This window comes from Chaetodon trifascialis, chromosome 14 (assembly GCF_039877785.1).
Source record: "Chaetodon trifascialis isolate fChaTrf1 chromosome 14, fChaTrf1.hap1, whole genome shotgun sequence".
Taxonomy (NCBI): domain Eukaryota; kingdom Metazoa; phylum Chordata; class Actinopteri; order Chaetodontiformes; family Chaetodontidae; genus Chaetodon; species Chaetodon trifascialis.
The window spans coordinates 9,114,982-9,138,860 of NC_092069.1; positions in this window are offsets into that span (position 1 = coordinate 9,114,982).

The following is a 23,879-nucleotide window of genomic DNA, read 5'->3' on the forward strand; positions in this document are numbered from 1 at the left end:
ATTTGTGTTCATCGTTCAGATGATGGTGCATTTTTCATAGTAACTTAACTTTTTAGTCAGATGTAGCTGTTTCTAATTAATATCATAAATCATAAAGCATGCACTGAGGCAACTTCCACTGGTGAATTTTATGGTTCTGCAAAGTTAAAGCCTCAATCACATGTTCAAACTGATTTAAAGATGGTGGAGGAAAATGGATTCCAATGAAACCAAGGAAGACTAAAATAGTACAAAGATAGCTGGAAGCACCTGTCTTGTGAAACTGAAAGTACTTTAATGAAGCCTCTGATTTGTAAATATTAAGACAGGGTGATGAAAACAGTGATGAGCAGAGAATGACGGTTCTTAATGAATGAGTAGGAACAATTATCAGTGTCCTCAACTGCCTTTGACACAAAGCCAGTGAAGAGATAATGAAAACAAGACTGTTAACACAGCAGACAATATGATGACTGGGCTCTTTCAATATTTTTTAAAAATTTGTCACATTTTTCCTCACTTTTTAGTGTCTCCCTTTATTTCTCTCTCCATCTGTCTCACTCTGAAAATGACAAATAGATTAGCTTTATGAGGTGAAAATTACTTACCAAAAGAGGCAGACAGTAATAGAACAGATGCTGGGAGAAATCAAAGTTAATGAGTTGAGTTGATGGGAAATTTCAAATCTTAATTATTTGCACAATTTATGTTCAGTCAGAAGCAACAATTTAATATTCAATCAAGTTGTAAAACATTAAGACAAAAAAGAAAATATACCAAAAGTGAATGGAGTGACTATCCATACAGTCTGTCATTTTCATATGTAGCCTACCACAGAGTCACAGGTCATAAGATGGAATGAAAAACAGATCAAAACAATTGCAATCACAAGTAAAAAGCATCTGTGACTGAAGTTCAGAGAGTGGTGGCTCTTCACAAACCAACAAAATACACAACTTTCAATCCTTTTTTCCTGTCTAGCAGCCTCAGCAGTGAGGGTGAGGTCAGGGATTAGGGACTCTCGGTCATTCACTCTTGTTCAGAAAAAAGGATTGTTGTCAAGGACCAGAAATAAAGAAGTTGTGAAGGATCAGCTGTGGCTCTGAATTGACAGGAAACAAAAGCAAAACAAAGCCACAACATTGTGGCAGTATTCCAGAGAGAGAAAACAGAAAGTAACATAAAGATTAAGAAGCCACAACCATGATAACAGCTCTGTGAGGCTTTACAGCAGTGCTTTGAGCTAAATGCTAACGCTAGCAAGCTAACACGCTCATAATGATAGTGCTAACATGCTTAAGATAAGCAGGTAGTGGTCCATGTTTAAAATGTTGTAGGTTAGCACATTAGAATGCTAGCATTTGCTATTTAGCATTAAGCACAAAGTAGACCTACTACTGAGGCCGATAGGAATCATTAGTTGTGCAGTTATTGGTCAGTATTGGACAAATTAAAGCATTGACCTGAGGATGGTGCTAGAGGACAATTGAGGAGATGGAGAAGGCATCCTGAGGGGAACATGAATGTGTAAACCAAATTTCAAGGCAATTCATCTACTGTGTTTTCACAGATTTCACATTTCAAAGGAAAAAGTGACAAGTTCGATCTGCAGGTGGCGCTAGACAAAACACCAGGAGCTGTGTGAATAAAAGCCACTCTTACATCAGTTGTAGCCAAGTCCGACTGTGATTTGAACATTTTGCACACAGCCATCACGTCAGGTGAAGCACCTGCCCCCGTTGGCAGGTTCTTAAGAGCTGATGAATCCTTTTTGGTTTTGATAAAAGATCTTTTCATTTCCTCCTGACCTCTTCAACTGTACACATTGTGAGCAGTGAGGTTGCACCAGTTCTGATGATGTACGTCCATGTGAACATGTAAAAGGATCGAAACCAATGACGGACTGCGGAAAGTTTAGGGGGTTAAGTGTAAATGGAAAGATCTTTTATCAAAAGCCAAAGAGGATTCATCAGCTCTTAAAAACCTGCAAACAGAGGAAGGTGCTTTGCCAATGGATCTATACTGCAGCACAGCAGTATCATTGATATTTTTACGGCAATGGACGGCATTGATGCTGCTGTGAGTCCTTGCTGAAAGAGTTCCTTCTTGTGGAGACTGAAAACACCAAACTAAAGGCAGAACAGGAGAAGCTGGAGGTTGAAAAGAATAACTGGAAATTAAAGTTGTTGAGAGACAGCAGTGCAGATGTAACTACTCAGTTTCATGTCAATAGTTCTCCAAATATTTGTTGATGATGTCATGAAATATGCATTTCAAGGCCAAATTCAGCTCTAAATCTGAGGCCAATTCATATTTAATCATTTCTAGAATTGAACTGTAAGTTAGTGATTTATGAGATAGCTTTTACTGCTATTTTGTTGCTTATATTTATTCATTTGTTTCATTCATTTATTCATGGGCTATAAAAAGACCTAATAAAAATACGTGATCACAAAGGTGAGCTCATTGAAAGATCGAAAAAAAAGTAAACTTGTCTCAGATGGGAATCCTGTCCTCTCTGAAGATATCGGTACCTCAAATGCATCCCTGAAATATTCTGTATAAGAGATACACACAACACAACAAACATATGGTACAGTTTTAATCAATTAGCATTTTCTGGTCTGTTTTAATCCTGCTAGCAGCATGGCTCCAGGAATGGCCATTTTGGTCTATCTGTCGGTGAGTCCACCAGCTTGATCCAGACTGACATATCTTGACAAGCTTGTATTTCCATAAAATATGAACATACATTTGGACTTTTCCTCTGGTGCCCTTGATTTTGTTTTTTATTTACAGTAAGTAACTTTTGTTCATTAACTGAAGAGCTGTGTGTAGTTTACTGAGTCACACCATCTATCCATCCATCCATCCATCCATCCATCCATCCATCCATCCATCCATCCATCCATCCATCCATCCATTTTCTATACCGCCTATCCTTTTCAGGGTTGCCTAGGGTTACCTAGGGGCAATTTAGACTCACCAATTAACCTAATGAGCATGTTTTTGGTCTGTGGGAGGAAGCCGGAGTACCTGGAGGGAACCCATGCATGCACGGGAAGAACATGCAAATTTCGCACAGAAAGGCCCCCGCCCGGAGATCGAACCGCCAACCTTCTTGGCACGCGCACCACCTGCTGCGCCACCGTGCTGCCCATTTACTGAGTCTCGATCTTAATTAATATCAACATGCTGTCCATTTTCATTTGAACCCATAACCATCACCTTTTTGTTGAGTGCATTTTTCACCATAAATTTCTAGAACATTTGATACTATCAATTTCAGCATGAAAGCTGACCCATAGAAACCTGAAACTTGGATGAGGGCCATCACCATAACCATGTTGGCACCTCATTAAAAAGAAAAAAAAAAATCAATTAAATCAAGACAAGATGCATTTTTAGCTTTTGTTTTTCCTTCTTTGTTGTTGTCAACATTCTGTAGTTAGAGAGAATTCCATCACAATAATTGATATTTCAGTGATTTGCAATCATATTGTCGTCCGAATTGAACAGAGTTGCATTAAACTGAATTGGACTGAAATCACAAAAAGAGAGAACAAAGGAGTGCTGGAAGCACTGGAAGTGGAGCGTGTGATATTTACCTCCAGGTTAAGTGGAGGTGAAAACAGTTCCGTTTAACAGAGGCTTTCCAGCTGTCACACAGGCAGGCTGTGTGTTGTGTGTGTGAGAGTGACAGAGTGTGTGTGTACTTAGACAGAGGGGTTGATGAGGGTATAAAGGTCAGTGTAAAAGTCTGGCCTTCAGCCTGAATGATGCTGCTGGCATTTACACAGACACACAGACACACACACAGACACACACACAGACACACACACAGACACAGACACACACACACACACGCGCGCGGGTCAGGTTTTCATCACTTTTGGGGACATTACATAGACTTACATTCATTTCCTGGAAACTTATCCCAACCATAATCATAACCTGTACTTGCCTAACCCCAAACCTTAACCTAACCTTCACCCTGGAATTTAATGATTCCAGGAAAGCAAGTTCCGACAATGTGACTGTGTAAACAGATTAATGTCTCCACAAAGTGAGTAATGATATGGTCGTAACACACACACACACACACGCACGCACGCACGCACGCACGCACGCACGCACGCACGCACACGCACACACGCACACGCACGCACGCACACACACACACACACACACACACACACACACACACACACACACAACAAGTTGAGATGCAATAATGAGTAAGTAGAGGAGATACAAACAGACCAGGAATGGAAGGAAAAGGAATCAAAGTAATTAGTTACAGCTACAGTCCGTGATGATGGGAAAGTACATAAACACTATATGCAGGCTGAAAGTTCAAGACAGATTTAAAGAGCAAGATAGACACTGAAGGAGAAACAGAGCTGGAGTGATATTAGTATTTCCTGTCAGACCCACCACACAGACCTGTGCCTTTTCACCACTTGGTCTTCATCCTTGAAGTCTTTTCTCTTGTAAAAATGAAAAATAGATCAGAGCATACGTTTCGCCTTTGTGTCACTTGTTGAAGTTAGCTTTTGAGTGTGGCCACTCCTGTGGCTTTTATCGCCAGGTGCCCAGTACCAGTGGGTGCCTTTGCAGACCACAGGGAGCTGAAGAAGATGCAGCAGAGGAAATCTTCCTTTGACAGGTGACATGAAGGTGAGACTTCTGCTTTGCTTGATGAGAAATGTTTTCAAAGAGTATTTGGATTAAAAGGAGAAAAGACTTAAAAAGGACTAACTGCGTGGTTTGGCAAACTAATGTGGCCTCTGTTTATTCAACTTGCTCACTATAAACAGACAATCTCAGTGTCTTTCGTTAACCAAGGATTCAATTACTTTTTCCTCGCGCTTTGTTCGAACATGATTATTCCATGGTCACGGTAAAACCCCACTTAGCTGTTTGAAATATTGTAGAAATGCAGAAATGCAGCTGTAACTACTGTTTAAGCTGCACTCAGGGCAAGCAGCTGCAGATAAAAGCATCATTTAAATGCTGTGAATGTAACATAATAATAATGGCTTTATACATATCAGCTATCATTCGCTAAATACTGTTAGAAACTGCAGCAACAGGCGATGACATCATCTGTAGTTTTCTACATCGTATTCAAATGATTAAATGTTCAGGCTGTTGGTCATGCTCTTCAGTTCTTGAATAAGAATGCTGATAGCATTAAGTGAATGATATTAACTTTAGAATGAATTGTCATGGTTCATGTTATAAGTGGAGGCTAATGGGGTCACCACAATGTAAATGGGATTTCTTTCTCCCACTCTCATGTTTCTGTATGTAACTCTACATGGACTGAGCCTTCGCACCAAAATAAATCATATGGTCAAGTTATGTCGCCATTAAAATTGATCCAGTGTTCATTAAATGAAGGCTAAACCATCATGAAGAAATCATATTATGCAATTAATTAACTGAATGTTTATTTGTGCAATCATGTTAAGTAGATTCCTTGTTTATGAGCAGCCTCGCCGTTAAGTTGGACTAAAAAGAGTTAAAGTGTAGCATGTTCCCCATGTTGGGAATGTGTGCATGTGAACAGAATGCTCTGCATCTATAAAGACATGTTTTACATGACGTTTGTTTCTCTGCTGTTACGTTTTCTCCTTCAATAGTTCTTGTATCAAACTGCTTTGAAAGTTGTTTTCATATTACAAATACAGCCCGCCTCTTTGTTTGTTACTCATCTGTCAGTTCATCAAGCTCCTCAAAACATCTCCATGTCAAAGGCACAGCTTCCTACGCCTACACATTGGACTGATGACTGACAGCTGACATGTGAGCATCACATTACAGATTCATACATTCTGCACCACGCTTAACCAGCGATGCGACAGAAATCTTATTACAGAACATACATCAGTCTGAATGATTTCGAGGTATGAAATGCATTTTTTTTGATAATACAAGCCTGTCAAACATTGTGTTAGGTCACGGGAGCCTTGATGAAAGACAAGTTAAAGTCATCGCAGAGACATAAACCGCTCTTCCACCGCTGGAGCTTTCCCCGGGGACCAGGAACCTTTGGAAGAACACAGTACGTTTCCACTGCAGGGACCAGTGTCAAAATTGAATCCCAGGAGCATTATTTTACCCATCTTGCTTTGGCCCATCAACATGGAATTATAGAAGACTGCATATGACAGATGGCCAGACAATAGGTTGTTGGATGGATGCACGCAAAAATGATGTATAAAAACAACCTTTTTTATATATATTTCAGCAGACTTACTAGCCTACATCTTGGCAGGTCTTAAGAGTGCAGTGAAAATGCAGACAACAACAGGCTAAAGGAACCCCTCAGTTCTTTAAAAAGTAGTTCCTGGGACTAAAAGTCTTGAATACTTAGAAGCTGGCAAAGTTGGCATTAAATATGTATATCTAATTTCCACCATATCACACAACTGCATAACTTGACATCATATAATCTGAGGTTAGCATAGTTACCACTTAGCTGTTGCCAACCATCATGTCAGTGGTGTGCTTCATTCACTGCGAACACATATCCATTTGGATGGTTGCAAACTGAGATACAAAATGTGTTTGCGTGAGCTAAAAACCATCCCAAAGGCTTTATGTAACTCTAGACCTGGAGACTTGGGACATGGAGGAAAGAGGAAGGATCAGATCACACAAACTCTCTCTCACTCTCTCTCTCTCTCTCTCTCTCTCTCTCTCTCTCTCTCTCTCTCACACACACACACACACACACACACACACACACACACACACACTCCAGATTTTAAGTCAGTCTGACCCATTACATGCCCTCTTGGTCTATTAGTAAGTTAATGCAATGCAGATAACCATGTCAGAAGTGATGTGAGGAAGAATTTTGGATTTGAAACTAAAGAAGGAAAATTTATGGAGAAAGTGTTGTTGGAACAAAAAAAGTGGCTCAGACCGACACTATTTCGGCACTATTTCAGCCAATCAGCAACAGGGAACTGTGAGGGAAACTAGCGTTATAAATAAAACATCAGCAGAATTATTACGTAAAAGCACTTCAATGATTCATCAAGCAATATACTTTTATAGTCAGCGTAATAAATCTTTGACTCGGTGATCAGACAAGAGTGTCGCAAACTAAGGAGGAATGCAGGTAGAAAGAAGAAAAAAGGAATTGGACACATAAAGTGACTGCGTGTAAGTTACAGAAACAAGGGCAATGACTTAGCAGAAAAGACATGTACCAGGGTGCTTGCTTGTCTGTGACCTGGTAGCTGCTGAGTCTGTGCAGCAGCATCAGAAGCAGGAGAGACAAGGGCTTCTGTCCAATCGGTGGAGATGAACCCTCAACCCTCAGGGACGATGTCAAGGTCTCACTATCATCTGGGTGCACCATCCCCTGAAAGCGGGAGGGTACATCTTTGGATAATAACTGTACCTTGTTGCAAAATAACTGCAGAGACTAAAGATGTGGGGTCCAGATGTCCAAAGGATTACAAAGTAAGCGAGGGAACAAACACAACATGTTTATTGATAGCAGTTATGGAGATGTTAATATATGATCCAATCTGGTCAGAGCTGACCAAACTTTTACAGCTGTGGGAAAGAAAGTTGTATCATTGGCATTGTCATGGTCTTGGGTTTTGTTCTGGCACTTTATTTACATTTACCCCTTTTTTCCCCTTTGCTTCAGCTGGCTCGGTGCGGAGAGGCGGGGCCGTCGGCTCGGGGGCGAGGCACACGAGACGCACCTGCAGCTCATCGGCAATTAGCCGGCTTCTTATGCTCCACTCACACTCATTCCTGTGCCTCAGTCCAGCCTTGTACACTTGTGCCTCTCGTCCTTGAGCCTTACTCTTGTCTGTTGCCTCATTAGTGCGCATTAGAAAGTATTTGTGCTATCCGCCAGTTTTGTTAAGAGCGTGATTTCTGTTTCAAGAGTATTTAAGTCTTGTCACTCCCTTTTTGGAGTTTTTCTGTTGGTTTGAATACTTTGAGTTTTCCTTAGAAGTGAAACCTCCACCAGTTTTGTTTTGGGTGTGTTTTTTGTTACAAGCATCTGTAAGTCTTGTTACTCCCTTTTGGAGTTTTTTCTGTTTGTTTGTTGACTTTGAGTTTTCCCCTTGTGGTGATTTTTTGGTTGTACTTTGTTTTCTAATAAATTCCTGATTTGTGTCTCTGCAATTTTGGGTTCTGGCCTTGATTACACACTCGTAACAGGCATGGCATTTTTTCATTGGAAGAGTCATTTTCTCTGTGCACAAAGAGTAAATCTTTACATTTCTTTAAATCACAAAGGTTTCAGTTTCTTATAGCAACTGCTGCAGTGATAGTGACTTGTCTTAAGACAGATGAAAGAAATCCTCAATGAGAGGTTGCATTGAGTTACAGAAGCCAGTGGGACCGAGGCCAGCCTGCACGTGACATCATGACTTTGGCTCTCTATAGGGTAAAGTTATACAATCCAAGGGGCAATTAAATGATGTAACCACTAGCAATACCAATCATGTCAAGTTACCACAGACATCTTTCCAACAATCACAGCCTAATTTAAACATCTGTTACAAAGACATATCTTTAGTCTTAAATGACCAAATAGGTCATTTTAAAATATTGCAATTATGTTCTTATTGCATGCATCTTCAGCATTAAAATGGACATATAAATTTCAGTATTTTAAAGCACCTATTTTAGTAATCATTCTGATTTCTGACGATTAATTTTCTGCTGCTTCTGCTTTGAAGCTTCTTTCCCAGTCCGCGAGTACGAACATAATTAAAGTCTGTGGTTACGGACAAATCAGCTAAGATACACTTTGTTCTCGACAACTAAAATTCGAACCCATAATTTGTCAGTTTATTTTGGTTTTGGCAAGAATTTGCCACTATCTTTAATAGCGTGCTGTGCATCTTCCAGGGTCCCAGGCCCTTTCCATTCCTTTTCAAAGCTGGTGTGGAAACACAAGAGCAAATGAGGGGGGTCAGTGGGGAAAACATGCCAGTTTGTCTTCCTCCTTGTGAAGTTGATTTTTTTCATCTGCCAGCAGTGAGAATGTGTAATCTCTGGGTGTGATTATTAATAAAAGCCTTCTCAAACTGAATAACATTGGAAAGCCTTTCATGATCAGAACAACTTAACGTTTTTATGTTGTTGGAAGGCCGACGTGTTATAAGAGCTCACATTATCTGACTACAAAGGCTGTACCCTGTCAAAGACTACCATACACAAAAAACAGCAGTCTAAACAGCTTATTAAGAGAGCTGGAGATGACAGAAAGCATGTCCACCACGCTAAGATATATTTGCCTGTGTATTGTTATCCAACTACAAAGGGCACAGGTTTAGACACGCCGACAAAGAAACGAGAGAACAAACAGATTAGAGATGGACGGGGGGGGAGTAGCTGCTGTCTGTTTTACAGCACGTCTGCTCTCACATTGTTCTCCAGTTCAAAGACTGCTGGCAAGCACTGCTCATTGGATAATGGGGATGGACAGCATGAAGTACTTTTGGATCTGTCTTGAATGAGAGAGGCTATATGGAAATGGTACATAGAAAAAAACTCTTTAATCATCCAGAAAGAAAGTTTGCAGGTTGCATAGTGGAAGTGTCAGTGAGGCAATTACGTGGTAAATAGAAACAGAAAACCTTTTTGGAAACAGAAGAATGGTTCAGTTTCATCATCCTGGAGGGTAAAACTGATTTGGGGTTTTATGCGTTGATGGCATTCATACATACTGCATCTCTTTATGCAAAATAACTGATGCAGTTTGGTCAAAAATAGCTGTCAGCAAATTACAGTAATAGCTTGCCTAATCCATTCTTTAAGACTTTTTTCTGACACTCAGGAAGTGTATCACTTAATCCCTGCTGATAAAAAGGCATTTGCTTTGTATTTTGTTCTTCGCAACATTTCACAAGTTCAGTTGCTTCATTGAACAATTGAACAGAAGTAAATCCTCTTAAGACATTCACTTTTAAAAGAAGACCTTATTATGAAACATCTTCAACAATTTCAGCACCACCAGGTCTACTTGACATGTTGGAAGAGTGTAGTTGTCTGTAGTTCATGTATTGGTACAAGAATCATTTCTGAGTGGCGGCTTTGTCACTGGAAGCAGCTCATGAAGTGACCGAGCAAACACAATAAACTGGACTTTTTTCCATTTGTGCTCACTTTCAGCACATTTATAAATGTTTTAGTCCATTATCAATTTAAAGGGTACATTCTTGGCTTTTACTCAAGCCCAGCTGTGAGTCAGTCTAGCAAAGATAGGGGGTCACTTAAATGTCACTGAGACACTCCAAGACATCCAAGATTTTGGCCCCTACTTTAACAGCAGGAGCACAAAATTACAGACCCAAACACTCTTGGCAGATTCCCAAATTCACCAAAACACCACTTTGCTGAGAAGGTGGAGCTAATAACAGTGGTTTGTCTGTGTAGCAGCTACTTGAGCTGTTGGCATCACAAACCTTTATTGGAGCTAAAGCTCATGTAATTTCACATGAGGGAAGGTTTAGTTCATTTAGTGACATCCATCAGCTTCCAGGCAAATCCCTCCTGAACATACAGCTGCTGGAGGCCGATACTCACAGCAGAAACACATCCTACACATTTAATTTGCTTACGTTGTAATTAAAGTAGCTCATTTATCAAGCGAAAAATGCCACAGTGAGGCAGGCACAATAAAGAGGCAGACAGATATGTGTTGTTGGTCAACTTTGACACCAAGCTATTGTACTGCATGTCTGCTCTTTGTCGACTCAAGCACTAGCATTTGTGCTGTGAAAATTAAAAAAAAAAAAAAAGAAGAATAAAAATGCTTTTCACTAAACGGTGTAAGCACTTTTTAGATAATCAATTTATGTATAAGGACAGAAGGAACAATAGTTTGGGCAAATCAAGGATGCAAGTGGAGCAAGTGAACAATTTCTTTCCCAGCAAGAAGGAGAACGACACTGAGCACAAAGCCATACACTGGACCAGCTGCAGACACCCACCTGAAGCACTGGCTTGAACCTTGCTGCTAATCTGTTTAAGAACTTGAACAACTTGAACACACCCTTAGACAGATGATCCCATCCAATTCGTTTCATCTTGAGAAAATTGCATTCTTCTGCATTGAAGAATGGTGGAAAAAATGGCCAAATCTAAACACGACACCCTGACACCGTCTCTTCTGATTCAGTGGATACTTTGGAAAATAATGTTTACACATAAAATCGCTGTTTGAATCTGTTTTTAATTCACGCTGCAAAATCTCGAAGAAAAAAAAACAAGAAAAATTGTGTTTGCTCTGCCTTTGATGTGCATGTGTCCTGATAATATTTGCTGACAGGCCTGTGTGACATTGATATGGCACAAAGGGCCTAAGTTATTCAGACGGTTACCATGGCAATCTCGCTTCCTCCCTTATTCACTTTTGTTCATAATCTGTGAAAAAGAAAGAAAAACCCTGAACTAAAATTCACAAGATCACGGCTGTCATCAGAAGGCTGAACTTGGAGCGACTCTATTGTAGCAATAACATAATAGAGAACTCGGCGGACACGGAGCGCTCACACATTTACAATTTTACATTGGCACGAGGATATTTGTCCAAACTCCCTTTCTCTGTCTCTTTTCTGCTTTCTCCCAAATTGTATGCCCATGTGTCTGGAGACTGAATAATTGAAAGCTGATGTATTTTATCAGATCGCATGGACACACACAGATGTAGAAACTCAAACCAAAACATACAGCCACATAGGAAAACACCCTACATGGCACATAAATTAACAAACATCCATCCACACACCACATCTCAATGCCATCTAGGCTGGAACATGAGACCGGAGCACTCAAATCCAACTCCAGAGAAAAGCTGTCAAAGAGAAGCAGGAAATCAATGGGTAACAGTCTTGTCTGTATAAAACCACAAGTACAACTACAAGTGCATATATGACAGAGCAAATCGGAGCCATTTCAAAAGGTGCAGGGGTAAGCAGGAAAGTCCCTTTGTACTGTGCTACTCTTCAGCTGTTTGATGAAAAGACAATGGTTGAAAGAGGCAGGCACTCAAACCTCAACATTTCTCCTCATTTTCATCTCACTTTAAGCAATCTATCAGGGAGCGTCTTTTCTTTTTCAGGAGCGTGGAGTTGTGACAGGGGATGGTCTGACATTCCTCAAGGCTATGAACACAAGAGGCGAGTGCTAATGCAAAAATCGATCTTTTCTGCAGCAAGATCAGACGCATTTAGTACTTATAAGAGGTGGATATAGAAGAAGAAGAAGAATACAACCTTTATTAGTCACATTAACACACAACATGCATAGTTAGGGAGGGAAACAGCACACGCCGTGCTTCTTGTGAAATTCTTCTCCGCTTTTAACCCATCCTTGTTCCGTCCTTCCTCCGCAGCAGACCAGGAGTGGTGGGCTCAGGGACCCAGCTTCCTCTGTCACCATTGGTCAGGCGATGATCTTCCTGCATGTTTTTAGTGGGGGTTATTTTAAGGAGGAAACCCCAGGTGAACATGGGGAGAACATGCAAACTCCACACAGAAAGGCCCCTTTCCTCGAACAGCAGGCACCAAAGGCATGGTGAAGGACACACCCCCGGCACTCACAGCGGGAATCGAACCTGGGACCTTCTAGCTGTGAGGCAACAGTGTTATCACCATACCACCGTGCCACCTACCAATTTCACTCAAATTAAGAGAGTTGAAAAATGGAAGTTTGATATAGATAAATGGAGGAAGGAGTAGTGAGCATGTCGGCACCATGGCTCAACAGACTTTGCATTCTATCATGAATAAAAACTTTTTTCATTACCCTGAGGCGTTGCAGATTTATTTTCCTCTCACCAAGCCAAACTTTTTTTTTCTCTGGTGCACATACCAATGTGCTCACTTGAGACGTTTCAATGACACGAGCGTTTCCAGACCTACAGCTTCATTCATAATTTCAAGGGGAAGACGAAATTATGTTGTAAAATTTCACATGCTCCCAAAAGGAAATGGAGGCCGCTACAAAGGACGTGACTGCATCGAGAGATTTGAGTCGAAGCTTCATGTAGAGAATGATACAGACGCTGCCCAAGGGGAACAGTCAGGAAGAAATGGAGCTTCTGTAGAACAAGAAATGAAACTTGAGGGAAAAGGAGAAACAAGAAAATGACTTTCGAGGCAAACTTACAGTTTTGCTACTTACCCCTGATAAAGGGAACAAAGATGAATAAGTTTTTTTGTGTTTACACTGCAAATCACACCTTTTTTATACATTAACAATTACATAATAGCTTCCAGACCAGACCTCTACACTCATCAGCCTCATTTATCAATGGAGCACTCAGCTGTTTTCAGCATAAAAGCACTGATTAACCCACAGTGGGATACCTGCTCAGCTCCAAAAAGGGCCAAAGTTAACGACTAGCAGTGGAACACAGTGGAGCATTTAGCAGCTATGAGGCACATATATTTATATGCAGTTGATGAAGACCAAAGCAAAAAAAAAAAAACAACTCTAAATGCTTATGTTACTCCATGCCTGATAGACTAGTATGTATGTATCAAGCTGTTTGCCAGTGACTTATTAACACCTCATAGAGTTAATATGGTGAAAGTGCTTGCAAATAAATGCTCCTTTACACCTCCAGCAGACACAGAGCATTACAACCATTGCTTTCCACCCACTCCACAGTGTTCACCAGCTTGTTGCTGTCTTTGTCCGTCTGTCATATAATGCAGGGCAGTAGTCTACAGTGGGTATTTTGAGCTGCTGTACTGAAAGCAGCTGCATACTGCAGATAGAAACAAGGAGGATGAGAGACTGAATCACAATCAAGTCATGGGCTGTACCACCAAAACAATAAGTTGAAAGACGTTATAAATCTCAGGTGTGGAGATAATTCTCTGTGGGTTCATCACTCCCTCCTGCTATTTCTATAAAAACTGTTGGTTAGAACAGCTTTATGTTCTAGATTTTAGTTCATTTTTGGATTTGGGAAGCATCCTTCCCAGTTGTTTCCTTCCAGCTGTTCAATCCTATCTTCCTCTGATGCCTCTGTGTGAGTGTATGTCATTGCTCTAATTAGTCATTGTCGTGTACAACAAGTAAGTGTTTCTCAAACCCCTGTTGTTGTCTGCTGAGCTGCCGTCATCATATTCATTATAATATATAATCAAGTGCATTTACCTGCAGCAACTTAACAGCCAAAAACACCAGACTACAACTGTTTCTGCCAAGACATCACTGCATCCTTGATAAGTCGCCATGGATACAGTTCTCACGCATGGATTGCAGTTTCCCATTGTACAGCTGTATGTATGTGATCATTTGTGTTTCAGTCCAAATTTCCAACACACACACATTCTTCCTTATGGCTGTTTCCTCCAAAGACACACAGGTGAAAAAAGAGAACTTCATTGGTTCTTAATGGAATCGTCTGTGCATATTTCTCCAGTTTATCGAAAAAGTTAGTTTTAGGCACATCAGGGTCTGTTTATATGTGTAGGGGAGTATAAAGGGGTAAAACTTATTCAAAGCTTTTTATAGAATCTGTGTTGAGCGGTGCAACCACAACACACCTGAGTGTCATACTGCACTGTTGCCAGCCGAGTTGCACCTTGGTTAAGGAAGATAAATAAAGACAATACCTTTGATTCTGTTGCATTGACTTTAAGTTATTTGTTGAAACTGTCCATTGTGAGCCAGACAATGCTGGATCAGTGGTTTCCTCTTTTAAAAGCACTTCAAGATGATTTGTGTGGCATTTGTAGTGTATAAGTATATAAAGTGCATTGTTATATTTACCACAAATAAATATCTCATTTGGCATAAAACCCTATTTCAAACAACAAATACAAGTGTTTCTCAAAATTGTAAATGCATGTCCTTATTTTTCGTCACAGAGAAATATTTACCTAACCTTAGAAGTTTTCTTTTCAGCTTTGCTAAAATCTACGAATCAGTGCAGCCGATTCACAACAAATTAGGCTGAACGCTGTAAAAATGCAGTAATGAGGCTGGCGGAGACCTTTTTGGTGATGGAAAGTAATCACACTAGTGTTTAAAAATGAATCTAATCATAATTAATTTAAGTCAAAATGCTATACTTAGCATCCTTTTAACATCTAACACTGCATGAAAAGTACCATTTCCGTCAATCATCGTCACTGTATATTGCCGTGGAAGTTCCCTCTCAGCCCTGTGACTGTGAGGTGTTAAAATGCAAATGTAAATGCTGCAAGCTATACAAGTGCAAATTGTGATTTTGTATGTGTGTGTGTGTGTGTGTGTGTGTGTGTGTGTGTGTGTGTGTGTGTGTGTGTGTGTGTGTGTGTGTGTGTGTGTTCTATGCCTACAGAATACAGACAAAGATTTTTTTTTTTTTCATGAGGATTTAAAAGTGTATTTAAATAATTGTATAGGTTACATACAGGATAATTTTCAATTCAATTCAATTTTATTTGTATAGCGCCAAATCACAACAGAAGTTGTCTCAGGACACTTTACATATAGAGCTGGTACAGACCAAGCTCTTTTATCTACAAAGAAACCAACAAGTCCAGATAAGTGTCCTGACTCTCAAAAGCCTTTCATTTGCCACTTAAATTGCTAAATCAAATTGTGAAAATTAAAGCATCTACAGTTCTTGGACACCACAACACCAGATGAAAAATGGTTGTGTGGTTAGCTTGCAAAATTCCAGCAGGGTAAGTCCTCTGATGATTCTTTAAGTAGGAATAAAAAGGGAACACACCAAAGTAACTTTTTTAACTTTTTTTTTTTAAATTTTCGATGATGTCAAACAGTTTAAAGAAGTTTACATGTTTTATAAAATATGCAGGTACAAAAATAGAAAATCAAAATAGCTAGCAAAATCACAGCATGTTTTTCTTTCTACGCAACAAAAATTTGTTACATGAACAAATTGTTCTTTCTTTTTAAATTTGTTTTATAGAAACTAAAAAAAAAACTGACTTGAAGGAAAGCTTAAATGGATAGCTTAGTAAAAAAAAATTAATTTCAGTCATGCTGTGCAGTCTTTAGGCTAGTGTCAACATCCTTTAAAAGTAAAAATATATGAAAAAAAGAGTTGGTGGTTATAGTTTGTTTCTCTGTCACAGAAGACCTCAAACTCAGTTTCCTAAATTTCAGCCAGCATGCAGAGTGGCAGGACTACAGTGACCCTTCTCTAGTGTGGCTTAACTGCTGATGGCTTAACTGCTAAGATGGCGTGTCCCTCACAGGAACACATCTCAGGGGCAAAGATTTTTACTCCACTACATTCATCTGCTTTAGGAGGCTTATTTGTAGTTAGGCAGTCACAGTTTTACGTTGATTATTTAGATCAACTTAGAAAAATATTTCTCGCACAAAGTCTTGAAAAAGTCTTAAATGTGTGTTTCCATCAGCCTGTTGCATTAATGCATATTTTCGATTTGCAAACAGAAAATTCCTAAGTTTTTCTCTTACAATATACTGTATGAATTTTTTTTGTGATTGTTGCGATCAAAAAAAACAAACTCATGTAAAAAAGTTGTGTATATTCACTTCCTATATGATAATAAGCATACTTCACATTACAGAACCAGTCGAAAAGATTCAGTTCTCATCTTAAAAAAAAAAAAAGTTTTAACTTGAGAATGAGAAGCATCAGCTCAAAGTTACGAAATCATGTGGCGGAGATTTGGCTTTCAGCCCTTTGCTGCATGTCATCTTCCCTCTCCTGAACCACTTTTATGGCTGCTCCTCAGTTGTCCTATACACTAAAGGCCAAAAAGCCCAAAACATAACTTTGAAAAAAACAAAAAGTTACAAAATCATTCCTGAGTCATAAAAGTGAAGTAGCTTTACAAAACAGCCGGTGACTCCAAGAATAAACAGGCTCCATCTGTTTACACAGAGTTTGCTTTTGATAATTATCAACAAAAATGATGACCTAATTTTACTTTACATGCGCTGGAACAGAGACAGAGCTGCAGGAGCAGAGCACGTCATCTGGAGAGTCCAGGGCTCGCCTATGTTTTCCGCAACAGGCGCGCGGCTCTCGGCAAAAATAGACCAGGAAGCGGCCAGTAGACAGTCATATTAGTATTGGTTGAATATGCGCTAATTTTTGCGATCGCAAGATTTCCTGGTCGGACTGATAATATACATTTTGATGCATGAGGGAGGTGGGAAAGTTGGCTTATCCATAAATGTAATTAAGTGTAATGGAAACATTTAGTGAAGTCTATAAAGTAGCCAGCGACACAATATTAATATCTGTGGCACAAATTGATTTTTAATTGCTGGAGGTACGCGCTCCCCTCAGCCCTCCACCTATTTTACTGGCCATAGCTAGTCTGTGGGACAGTGGGGGCTGGGAGCCTGTTTGGCTGGCGACCATCCATTGAGTTAGAACAAAGGATACACTGTAATGCAAATAATGACTTTTCAGCCAACAACGCGGCAGGCTCGACACTACACATGCCTGACAGAGTGACAGTGACAGTCAGGAGAACATCATGACGCCCGTGGTGATGATGCGCGATGTGTCAGTGAAACTACAGGTTTACTCAGCTCTGAAATGTGCCGGGAGTTAATCGCTTCCAATGCACAAATGCAGTGAAGTTCACAAACCACCAACAGTTTATAGAATAGGATGGACTGTCTATCAGTGGCCATTAGAGCAGCTCTCTAATAATTAAAATAGATGTCACACTGTGCGGAAGAGCTTAATAAGTTAACAAGAGATTTGGCCACGACAGCTGAAATGTAAACTTCTGTGATGCAAAACTGTGCTTGCTTCTGATGTCTAAGTGTGAAGCGTTTTAAATCATGTGCATCTTCTTTGTACTCAGAAGCACATCAAGAATGCATTTTTTACTATTACTATTACTATTATTACTATTTATTATGAAAAATCAACAAAATATCACAGCCTAGAGAAGGATCACAAACTTTTCAATGTCTAATGTCAATTTAGTCGCCTTTATATTTATTTATTTACGTGCATAACATGCTGTCTGCCACCAGCTTTGTGTGGAAATACTTCAAAATATGAAACAATGAAACAATTGGATTTATACTTTCTCCAAAATCGGGGTGAAATATTGCATGCCATGGATTAGATAGATACAGAAATCATCATCTGAGAAATACTCATGATACTGATTTCACTGTTTATTGGCCGTTTTCATGTGTGTGTGTTAACTGATTGGCCAATAAAAACAAGGCCATCTACATCGACCCATTGGCCCTTTATGCCCCACAACATTGTTTTTTTTCATTGGTCTGATTGGCCCATTAGGATTATTCATGATTGAATGTAGGTGTCCGGCGGGGGATGAGGCTCGCTGGCTGCGGAGGGAAAGTTGATGTTGTAGTAAGAACCTGTCTGCCTGGTCATGTTGAACATTTCCGTTTCCCAAAAAAACATTTATTTGAGGTGCAGCGGCACAATATTAATATCAAACACGCGTGCACAACGCCTTAATGTAAAATCTTCCTCACTGGCATTTTATTTATTCACTTATTTTTATGTATTTAAACCAGATAATAGAAATTGCACTGATGAATTCATCATAAAAATATTGAGAAAGTATTATCATCCTGTCTGCTAAAACATGTATTTAAAATTTGGTAGCTATGTGTTCTTTAACATACTGTAAAAAATAACAAACAACACACACACACAGTGAAGATTCTTTTGTGCATTTTATTCAGGTGCAACATGGAACCATATCACATTTAAACGGCATACAATTAAATGCCTTTATCTTTTTTTTTTTCTTTTTCATTTTCCACTATGTCCTCCTTGGTTCTTCACCACCAGTCTCACTACCTTGTTGAGGCCTGTAATGAGTCTGTTGCAGGTATCCTGGGCCAACCTTGTTTCCCAAAATACATGGATGGCTTGGAGGAGCTCCTGTTTTGTGCCGGGCTTTGCCTCCTTGCGAATATAGTCTTTCAGCGTGTGCCAGACGAGCCCAATAGGATTCAAATCTGGCGACTCTGGCGGAGTTCTCACCCAGTTGATTCCCATTGACTCAATGAATGCTGAAGAGGCGGTGTGCCTCGGGTCATTATCCTGGAAGAAGCGGTGATTGGCGCCAAAGTGTCCCCTGATGTATGGAGCTGCAAATTCTGCGATGATATTGTTCTGAAAATAGTGTCTGTCCATGATTCCATCAAAAATGACTAACGGACCTACACCATGTCTTGAAATCATCCCCCAGACGTGAACCTTCAAAGGATGTTTGGGCATAGGCTTTGCAACAAAGTGGCCCTTTCTGTTAAAACTGCGCCTGGCATAGTGTTCCAGAGCAACAGTTGTTTCGTCCGTGAACAGCACATCATGCCATGTCTCACCAGACTCCAGCCACTGCAGTGCCTGCCTCAGTCATGCCTCTTTGTTGCGGTCCTTTATCATTGGAGAGAAGCAGGTTTTTCCATATTTCCACCCAAGTTGTCTCCGGGCGCAGCGTATCGTAGTCAGGCTCAGTTGCACATCAAAATCTGCCTCAATTTTCCTCTTTAAATCTCGGGAGGTCATCTCATCGTTCGCCTTTGTCACCTCATCAATGGCAGTGATGATATCACTGTGGAGGACAAAGATAAAACCATAAGATACTGTAAGCAAACAATCAAAAACTGAACTGCATTTCACATTGTTGATGCTTGATTTTATAATGTAGACAACAACAGTTCATAACGTGCGTAAGAAAATGCTTATGGGTGCAGTTTCCTCGGGCGTGGGCGACCAGGCTGCTTCTCCTTGAAGTGATTGCGCACGGTTCTCAGCGTAACATCAATGCCCAGACTTGCCGGATGTTGTTTAATCGTCTGTGTTGAGTTTCCCTTTTCTCGCAATAGTCGAATCTGCTCCGACATCTCTTTATTGATACGCGTCATCTCTGCTGTACTGAACTCTGTGTTCTACAGTTGATTTGTAATAGATGATGAGTGTGTCCCAATTGTATAAAGGCTGTGTCCCAACAAACCTCTGTGATTGGTTAATGTACTGTAAGCTCCGACTCAAGCAGCCAATAGGATTCTATAGACTGAGAAGCCCCCGCAAGCTGGACCCGGAGACCCCACGCCTTCACTTTTGCCGATGTTAATCTTGTATAATTATTGTGTAAATATTGTATAATAAATGTCTGCATGGTGACTTTTGTTGTGTCTTCCTTCAGAAATCAGGCAGAGTATTAAACATTTAACTGTTTAGCAGTTCAGAATGCTAGAAAAACGCGACGCACAACTTCTGTTATTCATGATTAATTTTCTGGGCACAAATCACTGGGCACGCGGAGATGCCTCTCCAAAGGTGGAGAGAGATGTGGAGGAAAAGGCAGGATGGGCAGATGAGCAGATCCAAGAAGTTTGTGAATGAGCACTACAATAATGTGGATGATTAAGCATAACTATATTTAAAAAACTGCACAGGGTGCTCTACTAGACAAGCAGTTTTTCCTTACAGCAGTGGAGGCTATGTGCAGATCTAATGAACAACAAAGAAGACTCAGCAAAGCTGACACGGTAACCAATGATAATGACTGCTCCTCCTGGTGGACTGATCGAGCGAGTGCAGGTAGTTTCCGCAAATGGAGCTTAGGGGCGTTACGAGTTGGCCCCGCGCCGATGACGTCATCGCGGGGGATCTCATTACAGTCACGAACCCGCCTACTGCAGAGCAGGGACCGGTCATGGACCCACCAGGGCCCCAGCATGAGATTAGGGGAAATTCGAGGCCGCTACATCTGTATGTTCCCTGCAAACTTCTACTGGCTTGCCATGAAAATGTAGCTCTGGGTGGGGCTGAAACCAAGAAACTTGTGCAACAACATGTTTGAATGCAGCACCTTTTGACAGGACATTAACAAGCAAGAACTGCTTAATAATGGCTGCTCTTGGTTCAGACAGAGGGTCAGTGATGGGCTCTTCAAAACTGTTGGTGTTTGCACACCACTTAGCATATACATATGCTAATCTCTCTGCTCGAGATCCTTCTATGGAGTAAGTTACATAAAGATGTGTCACCCTTTTGTCACCCCATACCAAAACAATCAATCTCAAGGACACGGCTTTCTGGGTACGTCTGAGGATACATTGTCAGCATTGCATGTCTATCATGCTCATCCAGAATAATCTGGTGGAAAGGAGGGAGTGGCACCACAGTACAGTTTTCCAAGAGAAGTCTTTCTACTGACACCACAATGCTGTGCTTTACATAAAGCTCATCAGTAGAGCCATCGCGTGAAGACGTTCCGACCATTTGTCCTCCCAAAATACAAATTCAGCTCCATACCCACATGCCCATGGCATGCTAAAATGCTGACTCTGTAGAAATTGCCTCATAATCTGAACTTCAATTCACCTATTGTTGGTATTAGACTTTCCCAGTATTCCATTGAACTGCTCAAATGAGAAACACCAGAAAGAATACACTGGTCCATTGTCCAAAACACACTCCTTTAAATGAAGATGTAGATGCATGTTAGGGGTGCAGTGCAGTGGACCAAACAGTTCTACAAATTTCTGCTTCTTCCAGTCTCTGGATGGATATGACTCTGGAGCAGAGTATGATACAGGCCTGCACAAAGTCAAACCACATGTCATAATGCCGTCTGCTGATAAGCCCCTGGAGTAAATGGTGGTCCAGTTTTTCCATTGATCTGCTGTAAAACCTGTAAAGCCAGAGGAAATTTGTAAGGGAATTCTTCCAACTTTGTTTGGTACTTTGATATTTTCCACCCTAGTCTGAAGTTCATCCAAGCTCTTTGTTGTTAAAATGCCCAATTCTGTCCACAGTCAGAATACACATCTTGCTGTACCAAGAGGAAGATTGTGCATTGGATCTATGACGACAAATCTGATGGCAGTAATTCAATCTTGCTCCATGCTCATATTCCAATCGTTTCTGCTCTGCTTTTGACTTTGCCCGTTTGGCAAGTCCAGCTTAACGTAAGTGTTCCTGCGATGTGCGTGGCTTCCATGAAGACCGGTCAAATCCAGAGTTTATTGCTGAATGTTTTCAGACACTTGTGGCATCCTGTAAGATAGACCAAAATCAGTGTCTTACAATCACATATTTATATATATTAAAGTGCTAACAAAAATATAACATTAAGAGATATAGAATTTTCAAACACTGACAAAGAGACCAAAAACATTTCAGTTACCTCTGTATGCTGCATGTCCAACAAAGCCTCCACACTTTTGAGTTGCTGGGACATCTGATGACAGACAAAGTAGAGCAGCTCTGTAAACCTGGTGTCCTGTGAAAGAGCCGTCTTCCAAAACTATGCCATGCCAAAGTTGTTGAAGCTCACCACCAAGGGGTCTAAGAAAACATTTGTGTTTAGTGATGGCTCCTTTGGCCCAGGTATTGGTCCAACAGAATCATATTTTCTTACTTAAAGCGGTCTTCACGTAGATGGCACCGACTGAGTAAGGTGCATTTTTAAACGGTTGAAACCAGTCCACATTTAGCATAAAGGCTAAATTATTTGGCTCTGATAAAAAGGCTCTCCATGTACATATTGATAATCCTGCCACACTTGTCCATCATAAACATCACTGAACACACCCTCTGGTATTTATAGCTTTCTCCACTCTTCGCATCTCCCTTCAAATCCAGGTCTTCTTACAAGTGCCGCCAGAGACTGTACAACACTCTTGTAACAATAAGGCCGTACTGGAGAGACATACTGTGTGAAGATTTTGCTTTCAAGACCAAGGCAGAGCCACACTTCTTCCTCAGCACAGGCCGCTTCTGTGGATGCTTGTAGAATGGGACATAGCTGCAGGTCTTGCACACCTTGGTACCATCCCGTTGAAGCTCATAGGTTTCAGACATCATGTATACTGCCATACATTTTGGACAAACCACATACTGCAAGAAATTGTCTCTGACAATGTCTGTCCATTTCCTCAAAGAATATAAAGTCTTCGGGATTCTGCTTGCAAAGACAGTGAGTGAATCAGCACAGAGAATATTTCCTATGATCCACATGAACTGCTTGATGCGCAAAAGAAGTGCTGTGGTAGCATTGTCTGAAATCTTGTAGCTTGCTTGCCATGACAAAATCATCATGGTCAGAACTTTCATTAGCAAACTGTCTACTTGTTCAGAAGACTGACTGCTCCCATGTCCTTCTCCATCTTGCCAGTTAGGATGGCCTTCAGGTTGTTCTTCGGCAAGGACTCCTCCCTCTTCATCCTCCTCAGCCACATAATCACCCTGTGCCAGTATAAAACAAAAACACATTATTTTAAAATAAATATCAATATAGTTACACTTTAAAAGGAGAATAATACACAATAAAACTATACAGAGAAGAGAGTTGAAGATACAGTGTGTAACTGCCTTTGGTAGTATGTATTTTTTCCTGTTTGATTCAAGTCAAGTGGACTTGACAATGAAAAAGCCAAAAAATTTTGCTGGTTTACATCCAAATCACTGTACTCAGCCCCTATGTGATGTCCATTTGAAAATGAATAGGTAACTATATGGTGCAGGGTCACACCCAAATCACTGTATTTAGCCCCTATGTCATGTCCATTTGAAAATGAACTCAGTCGATTCATTCATTAAAAAAGTTTTGTGGGTAAAACGTTCTTTGTGATTCTTCTACAATTTAAGGAACTGGATAACAAAGCATTTATGTAGTACTCAACACAAAACAAGAGATGTCTGCTTCCTCATCCTCATCAGATTCTGAATCACTAGAATCAAGGAAAAAAATCAATGCTTTGGTCATCTGATGTTTCCTCTGGTAAACAAGCAAAGGCATGATGATTACATTATAATCATGTCACCCTGTGAAGCATGACATGTACACATATTAATGTAATTTGACATTAAATTATCGTTCTGAGTTTTCAGTCTGTGAATGTAGCTCTTAAATTGCAATGAAATCTCCCAAAGGTTGAGTGATCTG